The 26,263-nt window shown below is 35.1% G+C and overlaps 1 protein-coding gene across 10 annotated transcripts in view; it reads right to left on the minus strand.

Moving 5' to 3' along the window:
- FAM172A (family with sequence similarity 172 member A) overlaps positions 1-26,263 on the minus strand; it is a 416,550-nt gene that overhangs the window by 313,633 nt on the left and 76,654 nt on the right. The window lies entirely within an intron of this gene.

The raw sequence follows: 26,263 nt of genomic DNA on the forward strand, positions 1-26,263 counted from the left end.
GGGAAAAAAGCCTTTTTTTCCCCCAAAAAAAAAAAAAAAAAAAAAAAAAAAAAAGCTGAACAAACTAAAAATCAACAACTCTCCTTAGATCTATCAGAGAAATGAGGTCAAAGAGCAAACTACTGTTCTGAAAACTGGAAAAATAGACAGGCAGATACAGAGAATCAGGGCTTAGAGGAAGCAAAATCCCAGGTGCAGAAGTCATAGGTTGAAGCCAGGACTGTGGAAGGAATACCTTAAACTGTAAGTGATTAATTGCTCAGGCTCAGTATGGACTAGCTTAAGAATTAAAAATTAATAGGAGGTGTAGTCTTAAAGACAGATCTCCCAAACATTTCCCAATTTTATTTCCATGAGTCCCAGGAGGTTCTCACTGTGAAGACAGAGAAAAATCCTTTCCTGCTTCCAGCAGTGGAAGGGAAAAAGTAACCATTCTGAAATATTCTAGACCTTTCTGTCCTCCTTAATAAGGCCTGCCCATAAAAAAACTATTTTACCAGCGCTTAATTGACATGAGGGAAGGGAAATGCCCAATTCGGGCTCACTAAAGGAATGAGACCTAATGATAAGCGTATAGAACATTTCCTCCCACACCTCCCCACATCACCACCACATCATTAGGGTTCCTATAAAATAAGAGGGAATTACAGAAGAACTGTAGGACTCACATGCTATTTAAATTCTCTAGGAAAACTCAAAGACAGTAAGAGGAAATTTTGGCCTTGGACCCCAGAGCTATAGCAAATAATAAACACAGCTGAACTCCTAGTCAGATAAACATAAGACCTGAAACTAACCACCCATCTATTGAAGTTCCTTTTCCCCAAAACATTATGTCTAGTTTTCCACAACAAATTACCTAGCATACTAAAAGACAAAAAGAAACGGTCTGAAGAGATAAATCAAGCATCAGAAACAGATATGGCAGAGAATTCAGAATTATCAGACTTGGAATTTAAAACTACTATAACATGTTAAAGAATTTATTGGGAAAAGTGGACAATATACAAGAATAAGTAAGTACGTAAACAGACAGACGGAAAATCTAAGATAAAGAATCAAAAGGAAATGCTAAATCAAAAACACATTAAAAAAATGAAGAATGGGGGTGCCTGGGTGGCTCCATTGGTTAAGTGTCTACCTTCAGCTCAGGTCATGATCTCAGGATTCTGAGGTCAGGCCCTGCATGGGGTCCCTGCTCAGCAAAGAGTCTGCTTCTCTTTCTCCCTCTGCCCCTCCCCTCCACTTGTGCTCTCTGCTCTCTCTTGTGCTTTCTCTCTCAAATAGTAAATAAAATCTTTTTTAAAAAATGCAGAATGCCTTTGATGCACCCATTAGTAGAATGGACATGAACAAGGAAAAAAAATCAGAGTCTCAAGATATGTTAACAGACATGGCTAAAACAGAAATGTAAAGAGAAAAAAACAATGAAAACATGGGAGAATTGTGGGACAATTGAGAATTGTGGGACAATTATAACAGGTTTAACACATATAAAATATGAATACCAGAAGGAGAAGAAAGAGGAACTATGTCAAGTAATAATGGCTGAGAATTTCCCAGTTAATGACAGACACAAAACCACAAATCTAAGTAGTACAGAGAACTCCAAGCAGGATAAATACCAAAAACAATACCTAGCTTTATCACATTTAAACTGCGTAAAACCAAATACAAAGAGAAAATCTGGAAAAGAAGCCAGAGAAGAGGCAGGGGGGATTCGGACAAGGGAAGGGAGGGTAGTGTGGGAATTTAGTTACAGAGAAAAATGAGAATTATATCACACTTCTCTTAGAAACAATGCAAGTATGAAACACGACCAAACCAGAGAGGGAGACAAACCATAAGAGACTCTTAGTCATAGGAAACAAACTGAGGGTTGCGGGAGGGGTAGGGGGTGGGAGGATGGGGTAACTGGGTGATAGACATTGGGGAGGGTATGTGTTGTAATGAGCACTGGGTATGACATGGGACTGATGAATCACAGACCTGTACCCCTAAAACAAATAATACACTATATGTTAATTAATTGGGTTTCAATTTAAATTTTTTTAAATAAATAAAAAGAAACAATGCAAGCAAGAAGACAGTGGAGTGAAATATTCAGTGGTGAAAGAAAAAAACCCACCGATCTAAAATTCTGTATCCAGTAAAATCATCCTTCAAATGTGGAAGAGAAATAAAGACAGTCTCAGACAAAAAAAAGTTGAGAAAATTTTTTTACAAGGCGATCTGCCTTGCAAACACTGTTAAAAGAAATTATTCCGAGAGAAGGAAATTATAGTCAGAAATTTGGATGTACATACGAAAGGAATAGTATGAGAGAAAGAACAAATAAAGGTAAACTGTATTTTTTTATTTTTCTTATCCTTAATGGATCTGGTAGATAATAGCTTATTCAAATAACAATGTATTTTGTGATTATAGCTTATAGAAAAAATGAATGACAGCAAGGTTATAAATTATGGGAGGTAGAAACTGAGAATACTCAAGTACTTGCATTACTTGTGGAATAGTATACTGTTATTTGGAAGAAACACTGGAAGGAAAATAATTACTACTGATAATTTTCCTAGATTTCTTTTAATGTAACCACAATGGAAGACACAGGAAAGTAATTCTGAGATTATATATTCAAGAAATAGAGCCCTTAGCTACCAATAGAATAATGCCCTCTCTGGAATTAGAGTCTAACTAAGCTTTATTCTAGCTCAGGGTTTCTCAATACAGGAATTAAAGAAAATTTTAACGAAGTGAGGAGGGATGATCAAAGAAGACTACAGAAAGAAGGAAAATGAAGTCTGATAAAAAATCAGTTCTCAGTGGAGTACTTCCAACAGAAGGGGTATGTTCATGCCGCAATAAATTCACTTTAGACATTTATTGAGCAATTGTTGCATGCTTATCATGTATTTCATACATTTCAGCATTATTTCCATTCCTTAGTTAAATAAGAAGTGAACACCGATACACTTTATCCCTACAAAAGCAGTGAAATAATTCTGGCAGATTAAAATTTAAGGTGATCAGGGGGGAGAGGGTGATACTAAGAAGCCTCCCAGAAACTACTTCAGACACTTTTGGAACTGGATTTGAGAAATGAAATGAGATGACAAGACATATTTGATAAGAGATATGACTGGATAGATAAAAGATAATATAAATATTTTAATCGAATGAAAATATAAAGTTCATTTTACTACTAGATTGTAAGGCTTTCATTCTTTCTTACTCTGAAGGAAATCCTCTTGTTAGCAACAAATTAAATTTGGCTTGATAGACTCAGAGCAATAACAATTTTTATTTCACAACTTTATTAAGAATGTAAGATACAAACCTCTCTATTGTGCCTATTAGGAGAGCAAGAACTTTAGCCAAAACACAAAACAACAAAACTCATAAATTGTTAGTTATATCTACCCCTAAGGAGAACACCTAAATGCTAAGAGTAAACTGATCTGGGGAGTAAAGGTAAATAAATATAACTGAAAGAAAAATTGTGAAAGATTTAACTGTATCTGTGAAATTCTATACTTCCTGCAATCAAAGAAAAGTCTCAGAAATTAGACTACATAAATTACCTACCTGAATTAGTAAAAGATGAATTTTAAAATGTTTTAAAGGAACATCTTTTAAAGACCCTTAGGCTAATCAACATGGTAGAAATCTAGTTCTAGTTGATGGAATGAAATTAGATCATTTGTAATTGGTATAGTGAAGCAGAAGTTTACTCTCAGTTCTCGGCTCAAAATGATTATGTACATGGTGTTTTTATTAAACAGATATTCATAGAACAGTTGAAAATAGCTTAGTTCTACCTAAGCATCCCCTTTTAATATTATTCATTTGCTTAGGAAGCTCTGATTTCTCAAATAAACCAAGAGGAGTCAGTATAGAACTCTGACTTAGAGAGGTGCCTGGGTGGCTCAGATGGTTAAGCGTCTTTGGCTCAGGTCATCATCTGCATGTCCTGGGATGGAGCCCCATGTTGAGCTCCCAGCTCGGTGGGGAGTCTTCTCCCTGTCCCTGTGAAACAACCCCTGCTTGTGCTCTCTTTGTCTCTTGTCTCTCTCAAATGAATAAAATCTTTAAAAAAAAAAAGTATGAATTATAAATGTATCACAAATGTAAAAAAAGTTTGATATTATCAGGTTTTACCATATTGGAAGTTTGGTATTATTTTGGAGACAGACTTTGCTTTTAATACAATCTATACTAAATTATATCTATTTTGTGTTACTCAGTTCCACTTCACTTATTAATAAAAACAGCATTTAAAGAACTCCATGGCAGGGGTGTTTTGAGGAAGATGGCGGCGGACTAGAAGGACCCTAGGCTTGTACAGTCCCATGAACACTATTAGATAACTATCAAATCATCCTAAATACCCCAGAAATCAACCTGAAGACTCACAGAACAAACACCACAATTAAAGGGAGAGAAGAGCCCACAACGAAGATGTGTGTTCATCAAACTAAAAAGAATAAAAACAGTAAAATTTTTAAAAAATTTTAAAAACTCCAAGGCTTTTAAGAAACCAGTCTTACTCATCTTGTCTTCAAAGTACAATTGGTAGGAGATTTTAGGTCTGAGCAATGATTTGACTTACAACACGTTATCCCCAAAAGGGAATGTTAGGAACATTCACACAGTGTACTTTTACTTTCAGGGCTGAACAATGACAGCTTTACTTGAGCACACAATTCTAGATCAACAGTTATTTTCTCTGGTGTTTTTTGGATTCCATGGTTGTAGTGAATACTTCTGCTATCAGTCTAATTGAACTTGTTGGTAATCAGGCTTCATTCTCTGGTTTCTTTTACAGCATTCCCTATGTCTTTTATGGACTGCAGATTTACTATCATGTCTAGGTGCAGATTTTGTTTTATTAATTTTCTTGAGGACTCAAAGTATTTTCTGAATCTTTTATCAATTCAGAATAAGGCCTCGTTTAGTCTTATTTCCTCTACTTGACTACATTCCTTGAGAATAAAGAGTATACTTTGCACTTAATTGTAGTTCAAACAAAAGCAAGTGGAATAAGGTGCTCAATAATGTTTTGCTGATTTTTAACTTTTTCTAAATATTCATTAATGAAATAGAAGAAACAAGCCTAAAAGAAAACCCTGTAACTCAGTTGATTATTCCTTTATCCTCCCAATTCTTTCCGGGTATTTCTTAGTCTCATAAATTTCAGACTAAAATATTTAATAGAATATACATGGTGTTCTTAGATTTTAAAGTGAAAAAGAGTGACTAATAATGAATAAGATACTGTTTAATTTGGGGCATTTTATAATATTTTATCTGTTGTATATCTGTAAAAATACTGCAGCTAAAATTCAGGACGGCTGATTCCAAAGCTAGTTCATGTTACTTTGAGAATGAACTTTACCACTGGATAATTTCAGCATCTGTAGTACTTCCACTGTCAGAAAATCTGAATGAAATACTATAGTTCCCAGAGTATGCCACTCCTACAGCCCTTGCAGCCTCAACTCCTTCTCAACTACTATCTCTACACCTTCAGACATATAGATACAAAACACTGAGTCACTTTACAGTGCTAGGAGTGTAATTCAGCATCAGTTTCATGTTACTGGCCAAGGGAGTGGGTAGGAGAGTCTTGGCCATCTCAAAGAAAAGTCGTCTAGCTTCAGTTTTTCAGTTTGTGATTTGGGGAATGCAGTAAGAGCTTAGTAGAAAGAAATCACCTATAGTTCTCTCTTCTGTAAGATCTCATTATTCTGCCTCAGGGCCTCACCTGAGCTTTGATTAATTAAAAATTTCTTATTGGTATGAGTATACGCACTTATATTTGTTGTGTTGTGTGTGTGTGTATGTATATCTCAAATATTTCAATATGTATTTCAAAATACATATATCCATCTATATAGATAAAATGGATATAGGTATAGATCTACATGAGTGTATAGGCATTTATGCATATATACATATATATATGTACACACATCTATATTTTATTTATTTACATATTTACCTATCTACAGAGAGTAAAACTATGAATATATACACATGTATATGCACAGACATGAACACGTTTGCTGAGGACCTAGAAGAAATGTCAATGTCACCAATGCACACGCCTTGGTGTGTAGATAGTGTGTATGTATATATATACATATATATACACACACGTACATAGACATTTACGTAAACACCTTTTCAATAAAAGTAACCAGGGCTCATTGAAGAGAAGGTTGATTCAGAGGCTTGGGTTTTATATGTCATTCTCCATTAGGAGGAATCACGGATCCTAAGAGAAAAGGTTGATTCGGGGCTTGGAGCACAGCAATTACAAACCTGAAAAAGAGGGGGGATTTTTGTACCAAGAAGTAAGAAAATACTGAAACAGCAATGAATAAATACCAAAATAACACAAAAAACTGCTTGACAAGAACTCTTCTAGTCAAATCTGGGATAACTTAGGCATTAAAACTATGAAAGCAATAAATTATACGACTCACTGAATAAAATAAGAATCTATGCGTCCACAATGATATAAACAACTGAATGAATAAAGTTAAAAAAAAAGAGAGAGACAGCTCTTTCTTATATAGAATACCAACTAACATATAGAAATCATGATGGAATTAAAAAAACCTCAATGGATGCTAAAATTAATAGGCTGAGGTTCTGAAAAGAACAAAGTCTCAAGTATCTGCCCAAAAAGTACTTATTGATTACAAAGAGGAAAATAATAATAATAATAATAATAATATATGGTATGATCAGACAGACATCACCAATATTGGAGCAAACCAAAAATGTACTCTTTTTTTTAAACTTAAATATAGTTGACATACAATATTACTGTGTCAGGTGTACAACATAGTGATTCAACACTTATATATATTATGAAATGTGCACCATGATGTCTACTTACCATCTGTCACCATGCATAAAGTTACTATAATATTATGGCCTATATTCATTCATTCAAAATCATGTACTCCTGATAACATGCAGTGAGGACAAAAAATCATTTCTAGGGTACTTCTGTCAAAAATGCATAACCTGAATGTAATCATGAGAATACATATGACAAACTCAAATTGAGGGTCATTCTACAAATGTCCTGAACTCCTCAAAAACGTCAATGTCAAGAAATACAAAGAAAGGCTAAAGAATGATTCCTGATTAAAAGAGAATAAAAGGACATGACAATTAAATGCAGTATATGAACCTGGATGTGATCCTGGATATGAAGAATATTGACTATTAAGTACATTATGTGACAGCAAAATTTAGATGTGGCTTGTAAATTGTATTATATTAAATCAATATAAAATTTCCTGATTCTGATAATTGTACTGTAGTTATCAAGATAATGTTCTTGTTCTTAGAAAATACACACAAATGTACTGGTGGCAAAAGGGTATGATGTTTCCAACTTACTAGCAAATGGTTCAGAAAAAAAATCATATAATATACAATATACATGATTCCTTATAATCATGCAACTTTTCTGCAAGTGTGAAATTATATTCAAACAAAAAGTTATTTTAAAATTTCACAAACTGTTCATATTCCTACTTCAGGTGCTACTGACACTGCATTTATTTTCACAAGTATTTCATTTGAAATGTGGCAGATGACAAATAGGGTAACAACAATTTGCTTTCATTAAAACATTTTAATTTCTTGAAATGTTATGACAAGACCACAACTATACTCTACGAGTATAATATTCATCCATTATTGCTTGTCAAAATCAAGGACTCAGTGGAGTAATAAGTCTTAAGAGTTTGCTAAGTTTGAGCCTGTGTTTATCTCCCACCTAAAATTCTAAAATTGTCTTAACTTCCCCCATTATTCTCTAATTCCCCAAAACTCAATTCAAATGCTACCTCCTACTTAATGTTTTTACTTATTCTGCCAATGAACTCTTTCTTATGACATTTAGTGTTCCATCTTGATTATCTCACATTCTCATTTGCCCACTGAAGTGAACACTTCAAAAGCAAGAATTATACCTACTTTAATTTTTTTTATATCCTACTTTTAGTATCGATCACATTGTAGATGAGCAATATATGAATAATGAGTGAATGAAAAACAATTGGTAGTGCTTGCAAACATGTGGCTTTTCAGTTTATCAAGAACTGTAAGTAATACAGCACACTTGAAACTCTACATATAACTTCTAACTTCCTTAAAACTTAACTAATTATAGCCTACCAATGACTGAAAGCCTTACAATAAATAACGTAAAGTCAGTTAAATAAGACGTTACATGTTATATATATTTTGTACATAAGTATACATATATTCTTACAATAAGGTAAGCTAGAGAAAAGAAAATGCTATTAAGAAAATCATAAGGAAGAGAAAATACATTTACAGTACTGTACTGTATTTACTGAAAAAAAAAACCCAAAAACTGTGATGGATCTGCACAGTTCAAACCTGTGTTATTCAAGGGTCAACTGTATTACATTGGGACTCAGAATCATTTAGAATAAAGATCTGCCCAGTAAGTCACCTAACTATTTAAAAAACAACACTTTCCCCTTTTAAAGGTCCCATTTATCCAACCTCTACATTCCATCCTAGCTCCCTCCTAGGAAAGGATGGAGGGAAGATGGGTTGGAGATAAGGGAGAAATGGAGGAAGGAAAAAACCATACAATTTCTTAATAATTAAAGTTTAACATCATTCAACAATGTCAGTTTGGTTAAACCTAAAAAGGTTCTTTTGCATCTTTACATTAAAAAGACTATGGAATGGCAATGAGTTGCTTAATAAGAACCAAAGCACATTTGCCCCGGGGGCATGTCCTCTTAAGTCAGAACTACTTCTTAAATTTCACTAAAATTGTCTCCATTTCATCCCTATTTTTCCTCTTAAAAGGTTTTATACTTCACCATCAGTGGGTACATTCTAATCTTTAGTCTTTTGAAGTAACTTCTTTTTTTTCAGCATATCTTTGAAATAAAATTCATTCCTTCCAACCTTCCATTAATATTCCCCGGAGTTCTACTCTGCATCCCTAGCTGTCCTTCATTTATATCAGCTTCAGCTCAGATATTCTCACATTTTCCTTTTACCTCTTCGAAAGAAGAGTCCTCCTTATTATATGCCATCTTTTCTACAACAACCAGATTCTTGAACAGCTTACCAGAGCAATAGATTTGTAAATGTATCCAACTAACTACTGATATCTCCTAGAGATTTATGGGCACCTCAGACTGACTACATTCAAAGTAAATCCAACTATACATGTTTTAGATACCTATTTTCCTCTGGTACATTCCTCTGGTACGTTCATCAACACTATAAATGGCACCACCATCCACCTAACTTCTCAAGCCAGAAAACTAAACATCTTGAGTCCTTCTACTTCATCCTCTACTTACAGGCAATCATCAAGTCCCTCAAACAAATAGTGGAATTTCTCCACGTTCCCTTATGTCTACTATTGCCATTCTAGTCCACTGTAATCTATCAAAAGGTAATTATCTCTTCTTTGGATTGCTTCTGTAGCCTCCTTCTGCTATATTTAATACCTACTTCCTTCAGATCCTACCTCCTGTTCGGAGGCCTACTACTCATTTAAAAATGCAAATCTGATAAATTCCCAGTACTATTAGGGAAAGACCCCAATCCTTAAATTTCTGCTATATTTAATACCTACTTCCTTCAGATCCTACCTCCTGTTCGGAGGCCTACTACTCATTTAAAAATGGAAATCTGATAAATTCCCAGTACTATTAGGGAAAGACCCCAATCCTTAAATTTTTTTTTTTCTTTAAGATTTTATTTATTTATTTGACAGAGAGAGACAGCCAGCGAGAGAGGGAACACAAGCAGGGGGAGTGGGAGAGCAGGGAGCCTGATGTGGGGATTGATCCCAATCAGGACCTGAGCCGAAGGCAGACGCTTAACGACTGAGCCACCCAGGCGTCCCCCCAATCCTTAAATTGTGCAATCTCCTGCTAGACCTGGCCCGGGCCTTCTTCTCAAGTTTCATTTCTACCATTCTATTTATTTATTTTTTGTCTTGTGTAGCCATAATGACTTTCTTTTAAATTTTCAGATGTATCAGGATCTTTTCCAGCTCACAGCCTTTGCAAACACTGTTGCTTTGCTTGGAATCCTCTTTCCATTCTTTGCTTATTCAGTTTAACATCTTCCTTGCCTGGCCCCCAATCTACCACAAGACACAGCTAAGAATCTTGCATTCCTTCCTCCCTAACGCTTAGATAATATTAATTATGTCTCTTCCAAAATCTGTCTTTCCCATTAGACTTTGAGCTTTCAACTATATAAATTTGTCTCAGGCTAAACGTCTAGGGCCTGACCCATGTAAAGGAAATAAAATATTTTTTTAAAAAAGTAATAATAGCAAACATATGCATAACATTCACATTAACGTAAGTTACTTTAATAAATCTTCACTCTTTTAATCTTTGCAACAACTCTATAAAGGAAGAAACCACAGCATTTAAATGGTTATGTAACCTGCCCATGGTCACATAGCTAAATAAGTCATAAAGTCTGGATTCAAATGTAGGCAATTTGCCTGCCCTGAAGTCTAGAATCTATTTTCTGACCTTATATGATATAAGGTCATCCCCTATGTTACAAAGTCAATAAAGTCAAAAGACTGCCAATACTATTTTATGCTTACATTCATAATGAAAAAACATTTAGTTTAGAAGTTAGGAAAAGAAAAATGTAATCTTTTTTTTTTTTTTTTTAAGATTTTACTTATTTATTTGTGAGAGAGAGCACACAAGCAGGGGATGCTGCAGGCAGAGGGAGAAGCAGGATCCCCACTGAGCAAGGAAACCAATGCGGGACTGGATTCTAGGACCCTGGGATCATGACCTGAGCCAAAGGCAGACAATCAACCAAGCAACCCAGGTGTCACAAGAAAGATGTAATCTTTATCCCGTGGGGTTCACAGATCTTACCCAGTCAGTCCCATCACTTTGGGTTAAGAATACCTGGCCTAAGCATTATCACCTGGAGCCTGTAGAACGTCCCACAATAAGCAATACCCTGGGCTCAAAAGGGAAAATTGTCCTGATCCGTATCTTTTCTGAGATGTACATTATAAAAAGCAGAACTCTAGATTCATTTCCTGGCTATACAAATTTATATGATTTTAGTTTTAATATTAGGCATATTCAGATGATTTGAGATGAAACATTAGAGCCCAATTTTCCCTGCCTCTCTTAATATCAACTGTCTATGTTTCAAAAACAAGAAGAATAAACACTCCATGGTTCCTGAACTCAGGTACTCAGGAAAGTATGATCACTGTGTCATCTGGGTAAAGAATCTCACTAATTTTTCATGATCTTTTCCTTTGTCCTTGTCACTCTGTTAAAGCAGATATTTATAAAAACAATTGCAAAGGCAAATACACATATTTGAATGACTTTGTGCCAATTTTTATCAGCATACTCAAGTAAACACATTACAGTTCACATGGGTTTTTTTGGTGTTCCAAGATGGTGGAGGAGTAGGAGACCTAAATTTCATTTGGTCCCAGGAATTCAGCTAGATACCTATCAAACCATTATGAACACCTAGGAACTCAACAGGAGATCGAAGAAAAGAATAGCAGCAACTCTATCAACAGAAAAGCAACCACTTTCTGGAAAGTAGGACATACGGAGAAGTGAATCTGAGGCGATATATGGGAATATATACTGCGGAGGGCAGAGCGAGCCTCTGTCAGCCAGCTACTGGCAAGTGAGACAGCAGCGGAGCACAAAATTGGAACTTTTAGAAGTCTGCTCCAGTGAGGGACATTGCTCTGGTGGCTAAGCCAGGGGTAGAACCCTCGCTGGGACAGTGTAGTCTCAGGACCCTTGGGGTCACAGAAAGTCTGGGGATGCCTGAGTGTGGCAGAGCCCGCAGGTATCAGAGTGGGGAAGCTGGCTGCAAAGTGACCCCAGGAGTGGGCTCTCACCTCAGGGCTGCCATAAACCATGACTCACGGCACAGTCGAGCCACTGCTCTTCGAGCTGGGGCCCAACAAGTGGCAGATCTGGGGAGACTCTCCTTCCTCCCTGGGGAGGAATGGTGCAGGAGCAAGCCGCAGGAATATGCTGGGTTTGGAGACTCCGAAAAGGGTCATGTGCCAAAAACAGAAATACTTGGTCACAGGCCAGGTGAGCATGAAGTGCGGATGGAGACAGGAGTGACTGACAGCTTTTCTCTGAGGGCACACTGAATAGGGGGGGCCTGAGCTCTGGCTCCTGAAGAGCCAGAGATTGGGAGGCCACCATTTTCATTCTCATCCTCTAAAGCTGTATGGAAAGCCTTCGGGGAACAAAAGCTACAAAGAGCAAACCAGAGCTGGATCACTTAGCAGATCACCCCTGGCAAAGGCAGTGCAATTCCACCTGGGGCAAAGACATTTGAGAATCACTGCAACAAGCCCTCCCCCAGAAGATCAGCAAGAACATCCAGCCAAGACCAAGTTTACCAATCAATGAGAACTGCAAAACTCCAGCGCTAGGGGAATACAGCACATAGCATTCATGGCTTTTTTCCAAAGATACTTTAGTCTTTCAAAGTTAATTTTTAAAATTTTCTTTATTTTTTCTTTTCCTGTATCTTTTTTTTTTTTAATTTTTAGTCTTTCCTTTGTCAACCAACTTCTTATCTTACCAATTCCTTTTTTTTTTTTAAGATTTTATTTATTTATTGGACAGAAAGAGAGAGACAGCCAGCGAGAGAGGGAACATAAGCAGGGGGAGTGGGAGAGGAAGAAGCAGGCTCCCAGCCAAAGAGCCTGATATGGGGCTCGATCCCAGAACGCTGGGATCACGCCTTGAGCCCAAGGCAGATGCTTAATGACTGAGCCACCCAGGTGACTCTTACCAATTCCTTTTTTAAAATCTTTTTAAATTTTCAGTTTTACAGTCATATTCTACCCCTTCATTACATTTAACCCTATTTTTTTTGTGTGTGTGTATATATATATATAAAACATATACATATATGTTTTTCTTTCTTTAAAATTTTGGCATGCAGTGTCTTCTAACAGACCAAAATATATCCTAAATCTAGTGTATGGCTTTGTTCTATTCACCCCCCTGATCACATTCTCTCCTTTTATTTATTTATTCTTTAAATTATTTTCTTTTTTCAAACAGCATATCAATTACTTTCTTAAAAAATTTTTTTAATTTTCATTTTTGCAACCATATTCCATCCCTTCATTGTACTTACCTTTATTTTTGTATATATATATATATGTTTGGTTTTTTTCCCTTCAAATTTGGGAGGCAGTTCCTTCTAACAGACCAAAACACACCCAAAATCTAGTGTGTGGCTCTGTTCTATTCACCAGCCTGATTATACATTTTTTTCTTTTCCCCCCGGGTTTCAGGTCTCTTCTGAGTTGTTTAGGGTATAATTTCTCTGGGGTGGTTGTTACCCTTTTAGCATTTTGCTCTGTTGTTCATCTATTCTTCTCTGGACAAAATGATAAAATGGAAAAACTCACTTCAAAAAGGAGAAGAAGAGGCAGTACCCACTGCCAGGGACCTAATCAATATGGACATTAGTAAGACGTTGGAACTAGAGTTCAGAATAACGATTACAAAGATAATAGCTGGGCTTGAAAAAAAGCACAGAAGATACTAGAGAATCCCTTTCTGGAGAAAGAAAATCTAACCAAGTCAGAATCAAACAGTCAAACAGGCTATTAATGAGTTGCAATAAAAAATGGAGGCTCTAACTCCTAGGATGAATGAGGCAGAAGAGAGAATGAATGATATATAAAACCAAATGATGGAGAATAAAGAAGCTGAGAAAAAGAGAGATAAATAACTACTGGATCATAAGGGGAGAATTCGAGAGATAAGTGATACCATAAAGCAAAACAATATTAAAATAATTGGGATCCCAGAAGAAGAAGAAAGAGAAAGAGGGGCAGAAATATATTAGAGCAAATTATAGCGGAGAACTTCCCTAATTTGGGGAAGGAAACAGGCATCAAAATCCAGGAGGCACAGAGAACCCCCTCCTCAAAATCAATAAAAACAGGTCAACACCCTGACATCTAACAGTAAAACTTACAAATCTCAGAGACAAAGGGAAAATCCTGAAAGTATCTCGGGCTAAGAGGTATGTAACCTACAATGGCAGAAACATTAGATTGGCAGCATACCTATCCACAGAGACCTGGAAGGCCAGAAAGGACTGGCATGACATATTCAGGGTACTAAACGAGAAAAATAAGCAGCCAAGAATACTACATACAGCTAGACTGTCATTGAAAATAGAAGAGATAAAAAGCTTCCAGGACAAACAGAAACTAAAAGAATTTGCGGTCACCAAACCAGCCATATAAGAAATATTGAAAGGGGTCTTCTAAGCAAAGAGAGAGCCTAAAAGTAACATACACCGGAAAGGAACAGAGAAAATATACGGTAACAGTTATGTTACACGCACTACAACGGCACTAAATTCATATCTTTCAATAGTTACCCTGAATGTAAATGGGCTAAATGCCCCAATCAAAAGACACCTGATATCACATTGGTTAAAAAAACAAGACCCATCGATATTCTGTCTGCAAAAGACTCATTTTAGACCCAAAGACACCTCCAGATTTAAAGTGAGGAGGTGGAAAACCATTTAACATGTTAATGGATATCAAAAGAAAGCTGGGGTGGCAATTCTTATATCAGACAAATTAGATTTTAAAGCAAAAACTATAATAAGAGAAGAGGAAGGACACTACATCATACTTAAAGGCTCCAAAGAACAAGCAGATCTAACAATTGTAAATATTTATACCCCTAACATGGGAGCAGCCAATTATATAAGCCGATTAATAACAAAATCAAAGAAATACAACAACAATATTACAATAATAGTAGGGGACTTCAACACCCCCCTCACTGAAATGGACAAATAATTTAAGCAAAAGATCAACAAGGAAATAAGGGCTTTAAATGACATACTGGAACAGATGGGACTTCACAGATATGTTCAGAACATTCCAACACAAAGCAACATAATACACATTCTTCTTTAGTGCACATGGAACATTCTCCAGAATACATCACATCCTGGGTCACAAATCAGGTCTCAACTGGTACCAAAAGATTGGGATCACCCCTGCATATTTTCAGACCACAATGCTTTGAAACTCAAACTCAATCACAAGACGAAAGTTGGAAAGAACTCAAATACAAGGAGGCTGAAGAGCATCCTACTAAAGAATAAATGGGTCAACAAGGAAATTAAAGAAGAATTTAAAAAATTCATGGAAACAAATAAAAATGAAAACACAACTGCTCAAAATCTTTGGGATGCAGCAAAGGCAGTCCTAAGAGGAAAGTATATAGCAATACAAGCCTGTCTCAAGAAACAAGAAAGGTCTCAAATATACAACCTAACCCTGCACCTAAAGGAGTTGGAGAAAGAACAGCAAATAAAGCCTAAACCCAGCAGGAGAAGAGAATTAATAAAGAGTAGAAATCAATGAGATAGAAACCAAAAGAACAGTAGAACAGATCAACGAAACTAGGATCTGGTTCTCTGAAAGAATTAATAAGATTGATAAAGCCCTGGTCAGACTTGCCAAAAAGAAAAGAGAAAGGACCCGAATAAATAAAATCATGAATGAAAGAGGAGAGATCACAACCAACACCAAAGAAATACAAACAATTGTAAGAACATATTATAAGCAACTATATGCCTACAAATTATGCAACCTGGAAGAAAGGGATGCATTCCTAGAGATGTATAAAATAAGACTGAAACAGGAAGAAATAGAAAACCTGAACAGACCCATAACCAATAAGGAAATTGAAGCAGTAATAAAAAATCTCCCAACAAACAAGAGCCCAGGGCCAGATGGCTTCCCAGGGGACTTCTACCACACATTTAAAGAAGAATTAATACCTATTTTTCTGAAACTGTTCCAAAAGAAGAACTGGAAGGAAAACATCCAAACTCAATTTATGAGGCCAGCATTAACTTGATCCCAAAACTAGACAAAGACCCCATTAAAAATGAGAATTACAGACCAATATCCCTGATGAACATGGATACAAAAATTTTCACCAAATCCAACAGTACATTAAAAGGATTGTTCACCACGAGCAAGTGGGATTTATTCCTGGGCTGCAAGCGTGGTTCAACATCTGCAAATCAATGTGATAAACTACATTAATAAAATAAAGAACAAGAACCATATGATACTCTCAGTAGATGCAGAAAAAGCATTTGACAAAGTACAGCATCCTTTCTTGATTAAAACTCTTCACAGTGTAGGGACAGAGGGTACGTATCTCATTATCATAAAAGCCATCTATGAAAAAAACACATTAAATATCATTCTCAATGGGAAAAAACTGAGAGCTCTTCCCTTAAGGTCAGGAACACAGCAGGGATGTCCACTATCATCACTGCTGTTCAATATATTACTAGAAGTCTCAGCCTCAGCAATCAGACAACAAAAAGAAATAAAAGGCGTTCGAACAAGCAAAGAAGAAGTCAAACTCTCAATCTTTGCAGATTATACGATACTTTACATGGAAAACCCAAAAGACTCCACCCTAAAACTGCTAGAACTCATACAGGAATTCAGTAAAGTGGCAGGATATAAAATCAATGCACAGAAATCAGTTGCATTTCTATACACCAACAACAAGACAGAAGAAAGAGAAATTAAAGTATCAATCCCATTTACAATTGCACTCAAAACCATAAGATACCTAAGAATAAATCTAACCAAAGAATATGTACTCAGGAAATTATAGAATACTCATGAAAGAAATTGAGGAAAACACAAAGAAATGGAAAAACGTTCCTTGCTCATGTATTGGAAGAACAAATATTGTTAAAATTTCTATGCTACCTCGAGCAATCTACACATTTAATGCAATCCCTATCAAAATACCATCAATTTTTTTCACAAAAATGAAACAAATAATCCTAAAATTTGTATGGAACCAGAAAAGAACCAGAATAGCCAGAGGAATGTGGAAAAACCAAAGCAAAGCTGGTGGCATCACAATTCTGGACTTTAAGATCTATTACAAAGCTGTAATCATCACGACAGTATGGTAATGGCACAAAAACAGACACATAGATCAATGGAACAGAATAGAGAGCCCAGAAATGGACCCTCAACTCTATGGTCAGCTAATCTTCGACAAAGCAGGAAAGAATATCCAATGGAAAAAAGACAGCCTCTTCAACAAATGGTGTTGGGGAAATTGGACAGCCACATGCAGAAGAATGAAACTGGACCATTTCCTTACACCATACACAAAAATAGACTCAAAAGGGATGAAAGACCTAAATGTGAGACAGGAATCCATCAAAATCCTTGAGAAGAACATAGGCAGCCACCTCTTTGACCTCAGCCACAGCAACTTCCTACTAGACACATTGCCAAAGGCAAGGGAAGCAAGGACAAAAATGAGCTACTGGAACCTCATCAAGATAAAAAGCTTTTGCACAGTAAAGGAAACAGTCAACAAAACCAAAAAACAACCAACAGAATGGGAGAAGATATTTGCAAATGACATATTAGATGTCAGGGCTAGTATCCAAAATCTATAAAGAACTTATCAGGGGTGCCTGGGTGGCTCAGTTGTTAAGCGGCTGCCTTTGGCTCAGGGTGTGATCCCGGGGTCGTGGCATTGAGCCCCGCATCGGGCTCCCTGCTCCGCTGGGAGCCTGCTTCTTCCTCTCCCACTCCCCCTGCTTGTGTTCCTTCTCTCGTTGGCTGTCTCTCCCTCTGTCAAATAAATAAATAAAATCTTAAGAAAAAAAAAGATCTTATCAAACTCAACACCCAAGAGACAAATAATCCAATCAAGGAATGGGCAGAAGGCATGAACAGACAGACATTTCTGCAAAGAAGACATCCAAATGGCCAACAGACACATGAAAAAGTGCTCAACATCACTTGGCATTAGGGAAATCCAAATCAAAACCACAATGAGATACCACCTCACACCAGTCAGAATGGCTAAAATTAACAAGTCAGGAAATGACAGATGTTGGCTAAGATGCAGAGAAAGGGGAACCCTTCTACACTGTTGATGGAGGTGTGGCTGGTGTAGCCACTCTGGAAAACAATATGTAGGTTCCTCAAAAAGTTGAAAATAGAGCTACCTTACAACCCAGCAATTGCACTACTGGGTATTTACCCCAAAGATACAAATGTAGTAATCCGAAGGGCATGTGCACCCCAATGTTTATAGCAGCAATGTCCACAATAGCCAAACTATGGAAAGAGCCAAGATGTCCACTGACAGATGAATGGATAAAGATGTGGTATATATATATATACATATATATATAAAATGGAATTTATGCATCCATCAAAAAAATTGAAATCTTGCCATCTGCAACGACGTGGATGGAACTAGAGGGTATTACGCTAAGTAAAATAAGTCCATCAGAGAAAGACAATTATCATATGATCTCACTGACATTTGAGAAACAAGGCAGAGGATCATGGGGAAAGAGAGGAAAAAAATGAAACAAGATGAAACCAGAGAGGGAGACAAACCATAAGAGACTCTTAACCTCAGGAAACAAACTGAGGGTTGCTGGAGTGGAGGGGAGTGGGAGGGATGGGGCGGCTGGGTGATGGACACTGGGGAAGGTATGTGCTATGGTGAGCGCTGTGAATTGTGTAAGACTTATGAATCATAAACCTGTACCCCTGAAATAAATAATACATTATATGTTAATAAAAAAATTAAAAATAAATAAAAATTAAAAAAATAAAACATTACAGTTCACACGTAGATTAATATAGTTTAATAACAGGTATGAGAGAGCCAGAAAAAGATACAAACTATACATTGGATATCATATATGCAAATAATAAAATGGCTATAAATTATTTACTGAATGAAAAGCACTTACAAAAAAATAAGACTACATTAGTTAGCAAAACAAAACAAAAAACCACGAAAAAAACCAGGTACACTATGAAACTCAGAGCAGCCTTTACTATGCCACCTGAAAGCTTCAAGTAATTTGTAAAACTGAGATAATATCAGCAACTACATTATGGATTAACACTATGCCTCTTTATCTTTTTTCAAAACAAGGTAAAACTATTCCTTGCAGTGATAGTAGGAATAAAAATGATACTATTTTCACCAATCTCCCTTTACCTTTCCACACAGAGGGTTTTAACAATTTAACAAGTAAGTCTAGAAAAGAAGACAATTCTATTGAACATAAAAATGTAGATTCTACGGGAACACTATTCTAAGAAACATGGCCTATGTTAGTTAGGTCAAGAGATACTTTCATAACCACGCTCATTGAGGGAGAGGAAGAAAACAGTTTCCTCCCACCCTCCTGTTTCTACAACTAAAAGGGAAAAAAAAAAAAGTAGATTTCAACTTCCAGCCACAGTAGAATTACTAGTATTTGGATTTTACTTTTTGGTATAAACAAATAGACAACTGTATGAAGTATATTAAATTGTTTTTGAACAGGGGGGAAATAGGTGATATAGATCCATGATCCCTGAGAGAAAGAAAAACAAAGGAGATGAGCCCTATAATTACCCTGGCTTTCTGCCTGAAGGCAATTTCTGAGGTGTGGCCCAGGTACTATAAAACCCAAGCTGAACCCAGTGGCCTTAATGAGTTCAGGAGAAAGAGATTCAAGTTTAGGGAAAATGAGGCAACTGGAATTTGCAGGCAAAATATCAGACATAAGGGAGCTATGCAGAAAAGGAGCTCTAGAAATCAATGTATGAGTTTCTTTACGCTTTAGCTAAGCTGTATGTGCACACAGGGAGAAACTTCAAGAGACCAAAGAAAACTACTGAGAAAAAAAGACTGGAAAGTTTAAAGGTGAACAATTTCAAAAGCTTATAAAGGGCCTGAAGACAGTTAAAGCAAGTCAGAATGAAAAAGGCTTTATTCAGTAGTGACTCAAGGAGGATAAAACCTCATAAGAGTTCTAAAATATCACTAGAGTAATAACTAACTTAGATCTACCTTAGCAAAGCTTAAAAACAAATCAACAACTGATCTAAAATGCTCCACAACAAACCTAATGGCTACCAAAACAAATGCAATATTCTTTAAAGGGAAACAGTATCCAGACACTCACTGATACAACATGTATAACATCCACTGTTCAATACAAATTACTATAGACATTCACAGAAAAGGGAAAATGTGATCCATAAATGGAGAAAAAAATCAATGAAAATAGATCTAGAAATGATAGAAATGACAAAACTAGGAGGCAAGTACATTAAGTAAGTTATTGTAAAAATGTGCAAGGATGTAAAGGAAAATATAATAAGAAACGGATAAAAAAAGAACCAAAAAAGGTGCTACAAAGAAATGAAAAAATATAATATCTGAAACAAGGAATTCAATGGGTAAATTTAACAGGAAATTAAACACTGGAGAAGAGCAGATGAGGGAATATGAAGATACAGCAATAAAAGCTATCCAAAATGAGAGAAAAGACAGAAAAAAAGAAAGGTGCTTCAGTACCCTCTGGGACAATGACAAGCAGTTCAACATACATGTAATTCGAGTACAGGAAGGGAGAAAGAGGAAAGAAGAAAAAATAATGGAACATCATCTTTCGGATTTGATAAAAACTATAAACTCACAGATCCAAGAAGCTCAACAAAGAATAGAACCAGAAAGAAAAGAACCCTAAGGCACATTCATAATCAAATTGCTGAGAACCAGTGATAAAAAAAATCTCAAAAGCATCCAGAGAAAACAATACATTATATTGAAGGGATCAAAGATAAGAAAAACCACTTCTCAAAAGAAGTAAGACATGCCAGAAGAAAATGAGGAAACACCTTTAAAATAACCCAAGAAAAAAAAATATCTCATCACCTGGAAATCTACATACAATGAAACTATCCTTCAATAATGAAGGCAAAATAAAGACTTTTCTGGACAAACAGAAGTCAAGAAAATTAACTGGCAGCAGACCGGTACCAGAAATATTATAAAATAATCTTTATGTTAAAGAAAATGACTCCAGATGGAAACACACAAATAGGAAGAAATGGAAGCACAATGTTATGAGGCTCTCATGTTATATGTGAAGTGGCATAATTTTATTTGAAAATAAACTATGGTAAGTTAGGGATGCATATTGTAAACCCCAGAGCAATCAACAGTAAAGTAAAACAAAGTGGTATAGCTAATAGCCAAAAGAGGAGGTAAAGCGGATTACTACCAAAAATACAATATATTTAATTAGATTTATTGCTTTCAGCTAAGGTTTTTCTTATGTGTGAAAGGATGAACTTTTAATGAAGTCTGTTATATATACTAGTTATTTCCCTATTTCTTTTTGCACAGACATTAATTATACAGTTTCTCCATGGATGAAAACTATGGACTGAGAATACAGGCATTCTAGAAATGCAATAAAAACCATTCTGCCAAAAATATTAGATTCCTACTTAGATAAAATATAATTTTTTTACAAACCCAAATGTTATTTATTATCAGTCATATATGACAATATCAAAATAAATGATCAAAATTTAAATTGAACTTCAGAGGTACATCTTTTCTCAGAGTACGAGAACATAACCATTCATTTTGAATACAATTCAAGACATTTTAAAAGTAGATTTCATTCTGCAAGAGACCTAACAGGAAAGAAAATGTTTCTACTTCTAAAAACCCAGGTAAGAAACAAAAACAACCTTCCAATGATCCTTACACAATTTTAAAAAGTAAACTTTAAATGTTTATATATTAATTTAATGAATACATGGTAAAGTTAGTCATCAATGAAATACAAAACTTCTTAAGCTCAAAAAATACCTTGAATTTGGGCTTGCCAAAAGCAAATGAATTAAAAAATTACCTTAAATATATAATACGTAATTTCAGTGATATCTGAAAGCTATTTTATTATATAAAATATTTTGCTTTGGAAAGCCTTACCAGCTGGTACCATTTGCCCAGAGAGACAGCTGTTTTTTAGTTTCCCTATCTCAGCACATTTCCAACTGTCAGTTCTAACTGTATGCAATCCCATAGTGACAGAATACTTTAAGAGAAATGGCTCATTAACTGTGAATCTACGAAGTCCACTCTCTTCAGTGAATTCAAATTAAACCCACAGACTTGCTAGCTCATAACAGAATTCCCCACACATTTTTTGTTGTTCTTTTGCACTGTCGACTCAAAGTAAAATATTCACACCATCTACTATAAAATATTTTGCTCATTCCTATAAATGCACTGACATAAAAAAAATGGTAGTGGAAGTATTTCTTCAAAAATTATGAATTAAAGAGCTATTTTAATAAAATAAGAACTTCCCAATTCTATTACACTATAAGTAGCTTACAATTTTGCAGAGAGTAGTGTGGACGGACAGTAAAGCACAAATGTGAAATGCACAATAGTTTCTTAGAAAATTCCTACTAAGAAGTCTAAGAAGAGACAGATATTAAAAGGAAAGAAGTAAACAGGATACCCCTTTATTGTTTTATGGACTACAAAATTCCTGACTAAATCTTTCACCTCTCATCTGTGCCAGGTAGATCTGCCAGCTGTTTTTACTTCTAGGTTGTCAATATTCACACTATATTTTTCTTTAATATTTCTACCAAATTAGTCATCACCAAACGTAAGTTGTTTGAGTAACTTTCTGTCAGGCTCCAGAAGATATCTAGTTCAGCCACACCAGATTTTAGCAAACAAATATTTTATCTGACACATTAGTTGTGCCCCTAAGTTGATTTTAACATTAGCACAGCACAAAGATTGTTGTTCTAGGAGCTAGACTGGAAATCAGTACAGATGAACACTAAATATGTTTTCTAAGTACTCCAGTATAGCTTTAGCTAGTTATTCTGTATTCAAAGAGATATTTCAGGACTCTAAGCAAACCTAAAAAACATACAAAATCTTTTCATATAGTATACTCCACATACCTCTTAGCAATCAAAACCGACATTTAACCTTAGGTTTGCGAAACTAATACCTGTAAACATTTTGACAAACTTGGTTTCCCTTTTTCAAGTTACATCTGCTCTAACTTCTAGAAAAAGGAGTTTAAATGCCCTTGAAATACATCACTTTCTAATTCAAGATCTGATAATCTCATGTAATCAATTAACCTCTGCCTCAAATTATTTCACCTGTAATAGGCCAGCCACAACTTTCTGCATGGGAACTTTTTTTTCCCTAAGAGAGAGAATGAGAGAATCAATGTGGGGCTCGATCTCACAACTCTGAGATCATGACCTGAGCCAAAATTAAGAGTTGGATGCTTAATAGATGAGCCACCAAGGCGCCCGTGCACTGGAAAATATTTTTAAGGCAACTTACAGTCAATGACTTATGCTAGTTTTTGTTAAGGTATTCTATACAGGTTCGAATAGAATATTGTTATACTGACCCCAAATACTCAGTTTGAATGAATTAAGTATCAGAATTCTGTGTAAATTCTATATCATACTGCAAAATAATCAGAATCTTTCTGTTCTGATCAAACAGTTCACCAATGCCCAAAACAAGATTCTCAACAGTGTATGTTATCTGTACACACACATACACTCACATATATGAATATGGATATGTGTAGATGCATGAGTGCATCCCCAAAGGAAAAGAGGTTCAAGGAACAATTTGTGCAGTCTTTTCTTTAAAAATTGGGGGAAAAAAACCCTGACAAATTCATGAAGAATAAAATAAAGAGTGTAATGAGAAGTCCCATCTGCCTATGACATAATAGCCAAGCATGATTTTTTAGAATCTTTTCCTTAAACTAATTTAACAAAATGTTCTTAAAACCTAGAGAGTATTGAGATGGGGGTGGGGGTATCAATTAGCATATATTTTGAAAGTCAAATATAGTTTATCTTTATCGGTAATAGAATTTAGTCTAATTTTCATTTCTATTATTTCTAAAATCCTAATTAATCTTGAGAAAGGAAGAAAATAAAAGATGCACAAACTTAAAATATATCCATCCTTCTTCTGGCTCATGAAAGATATATTTGTAAAATATTTGTATGTAAAAAAACCCTATATATATTCCAAACTAAATTTCATGAAAAATATACTTTGTATTAAATATCTACCTGAATAAAGACTTTTTTTCCCAGAATGTGGAAAGATAAAAATTTAGTATAAAAGGACATTGGCTCAGAACAACATACCAGATGAACATAAAAGGTTAATTTTAATAATCAAATTCATAATTCATCTAATCTAGGAAATGCCAAGAATAGTTTAAAGAGATATTCCATTTAACATGAACTAATGCACCAACTGTCAGTAACAGTGAAGATGACTAAATGATTCTGAAATACAATATGCTTGTGTTTAATGACATCAGTAGACATGTAGGAAATTTGCAATAGATTATTTGCCCAGTTACTATGCTGATTGTAAAACCATTACTAGACTACTTTTTTTTTTTCTACTTTTAGAACTGCCCATGATCCAAGAAAAGAAAAAAAAATAGCATAAAACATATTATTCTTTTCTTAGACAGGTACATTTCAGTGAAAATACAATTTTAAGAATGTTATGCTTTTGTTTCTGGCACAGAAAAACCTCTCTAAGCATTATTCATATTATTTCTCTCCCCTAAAGTTAACATACTTTAATGCCATATGGGCACAAATTTACTTCTGTTCATTTAAACTTGCAATTAAACTTTATAACATAGAAAACTGCTAAAGTAAAATAATCCCATTCCACTAAAAGGCTTTTTTTTTTTTTTTCTAAAATAACATGGATGATGTGCCAAATGGCTGGGGTGGTAGCTCATTATACCTTCAGAGAGAATCCAAGTTTGAGGCTTATCTTGGGTTCTCACACGTAGTGGCAAAACCTTTGAGTGCTATGAAGGGTTAGAAAGGGCAGATCTAATGCCTGAATAGAGTGAATACATTCAGAGGGCACTGGTTGTATAGTAATCTAATGAACAATGCATTCATATATTGATCCATGCATTTTATTTTAACTTTATCAAATAACAAAGTCCTTTGTATCTAAAATATTCAAACTATTCCACAGTAAGAACTCTTTGTGCTACCCAGAAAATATTCTTGTTTTTCTTTAATCTATGTCAACTCCTTTAAAATCATGAAATCCTATTTAGAGAATGAAGTAATTTGTGAAATTCCAATTAATAGGGAATCAGAAAGTTAATATACTTTCAAAGAAGTAAGCAGCAGGATCTGGTCCAGCATATCAATAATCCTAAATATATATTCATAAAGTGGGTAGATGAGAACATAAGGCATTCCCAGTTATAGAAGAAAGAGCAAAGAAAGACTTTTAAGGAATCAGGCAGAAATATGGAGGGAAAAGCCTAGACACATAAAACATTATTCTCTATTGTGCCTTCAGTATCAACAGTGATAAATTTTTACTCCATACATAGAGTCTGAATAATGTTGTTAGAGCAATTAAATTATTGTGTTAATAACTGTGTACAAATTCCAGCTGTTAGTAACATGACAAGTAAGCCAAAAAATAGATGAACTTCAAAAGCAGAAACAAACACTGCCTTTTTGAAATTGAAATGCAGTCATATTTCTAATTATATTAATCAACTTCATAAAGAGCATCCACAAAAACCCTATACCTAATATTTTATTTAATAGTGAAAGTCTGAATGCTTTCTTCCTAAGACTAGGAACAAGACAATGATTTGCACTTTTAACACTCTTACTCAACACTGTGGTAGAAGTTTTAACCAGTGCAATAAGATAAGAAAAGGAAATAAGAGACATACAAATCAGAAAAGTAGAAATGAAACTGTTCCTATTTGCAGATGACATGTTGTCTACAAAGAAAATCCCAAAGATTCTACCATGAAAAAAAAATCCCGGAACAAATAAGTGAATTCATCAAGGAACACAGGATACAAAATAAACTTACAGAAATCAATCTTATTTCTATATACAGCAATAAAAATATGAATGCTTAAGTTAAAAATACAATACCATTTACAATCACTCAAACAAATGAAATACTCTGGCGTACAATTAATGAGCACAGGACTTACATGCTGTAAATTACAAAATGTTAATGAAAGACAAAACACATAAAGAAATACAGAGGCATACTGTGTTCATGTAAGAGTCAACATAAAAAGATGTCAGTTCTCCATAAATTGATAAGCAAGTTAATGCTTAGCTGTTATTAAAATCCAAGGAAGACTATTTTAAGATACAGACAAGATTATTTTAAAACATGTATGAAAAAGTAAAGAAACTGGAATACATAAAACAATTTTGAAAAAGAAAAAGTGG

Source organism: Ailuropoda melanoleuca, chromosome 3 (genome assembly GCF_002007445.2).
Source record: "Ailuropoda melanoleuca isolate Jingjing chromosome 3, ASM200744v2, whole genome shotgun sequence".
In the NCBI taxonomy this organism is placed as follows: Eukaryota; Metazoa; Chordata; class Mammalia; order Carnivora; family Ursidae; genus Ailuropoda; species Ailuropoda melanoleuca.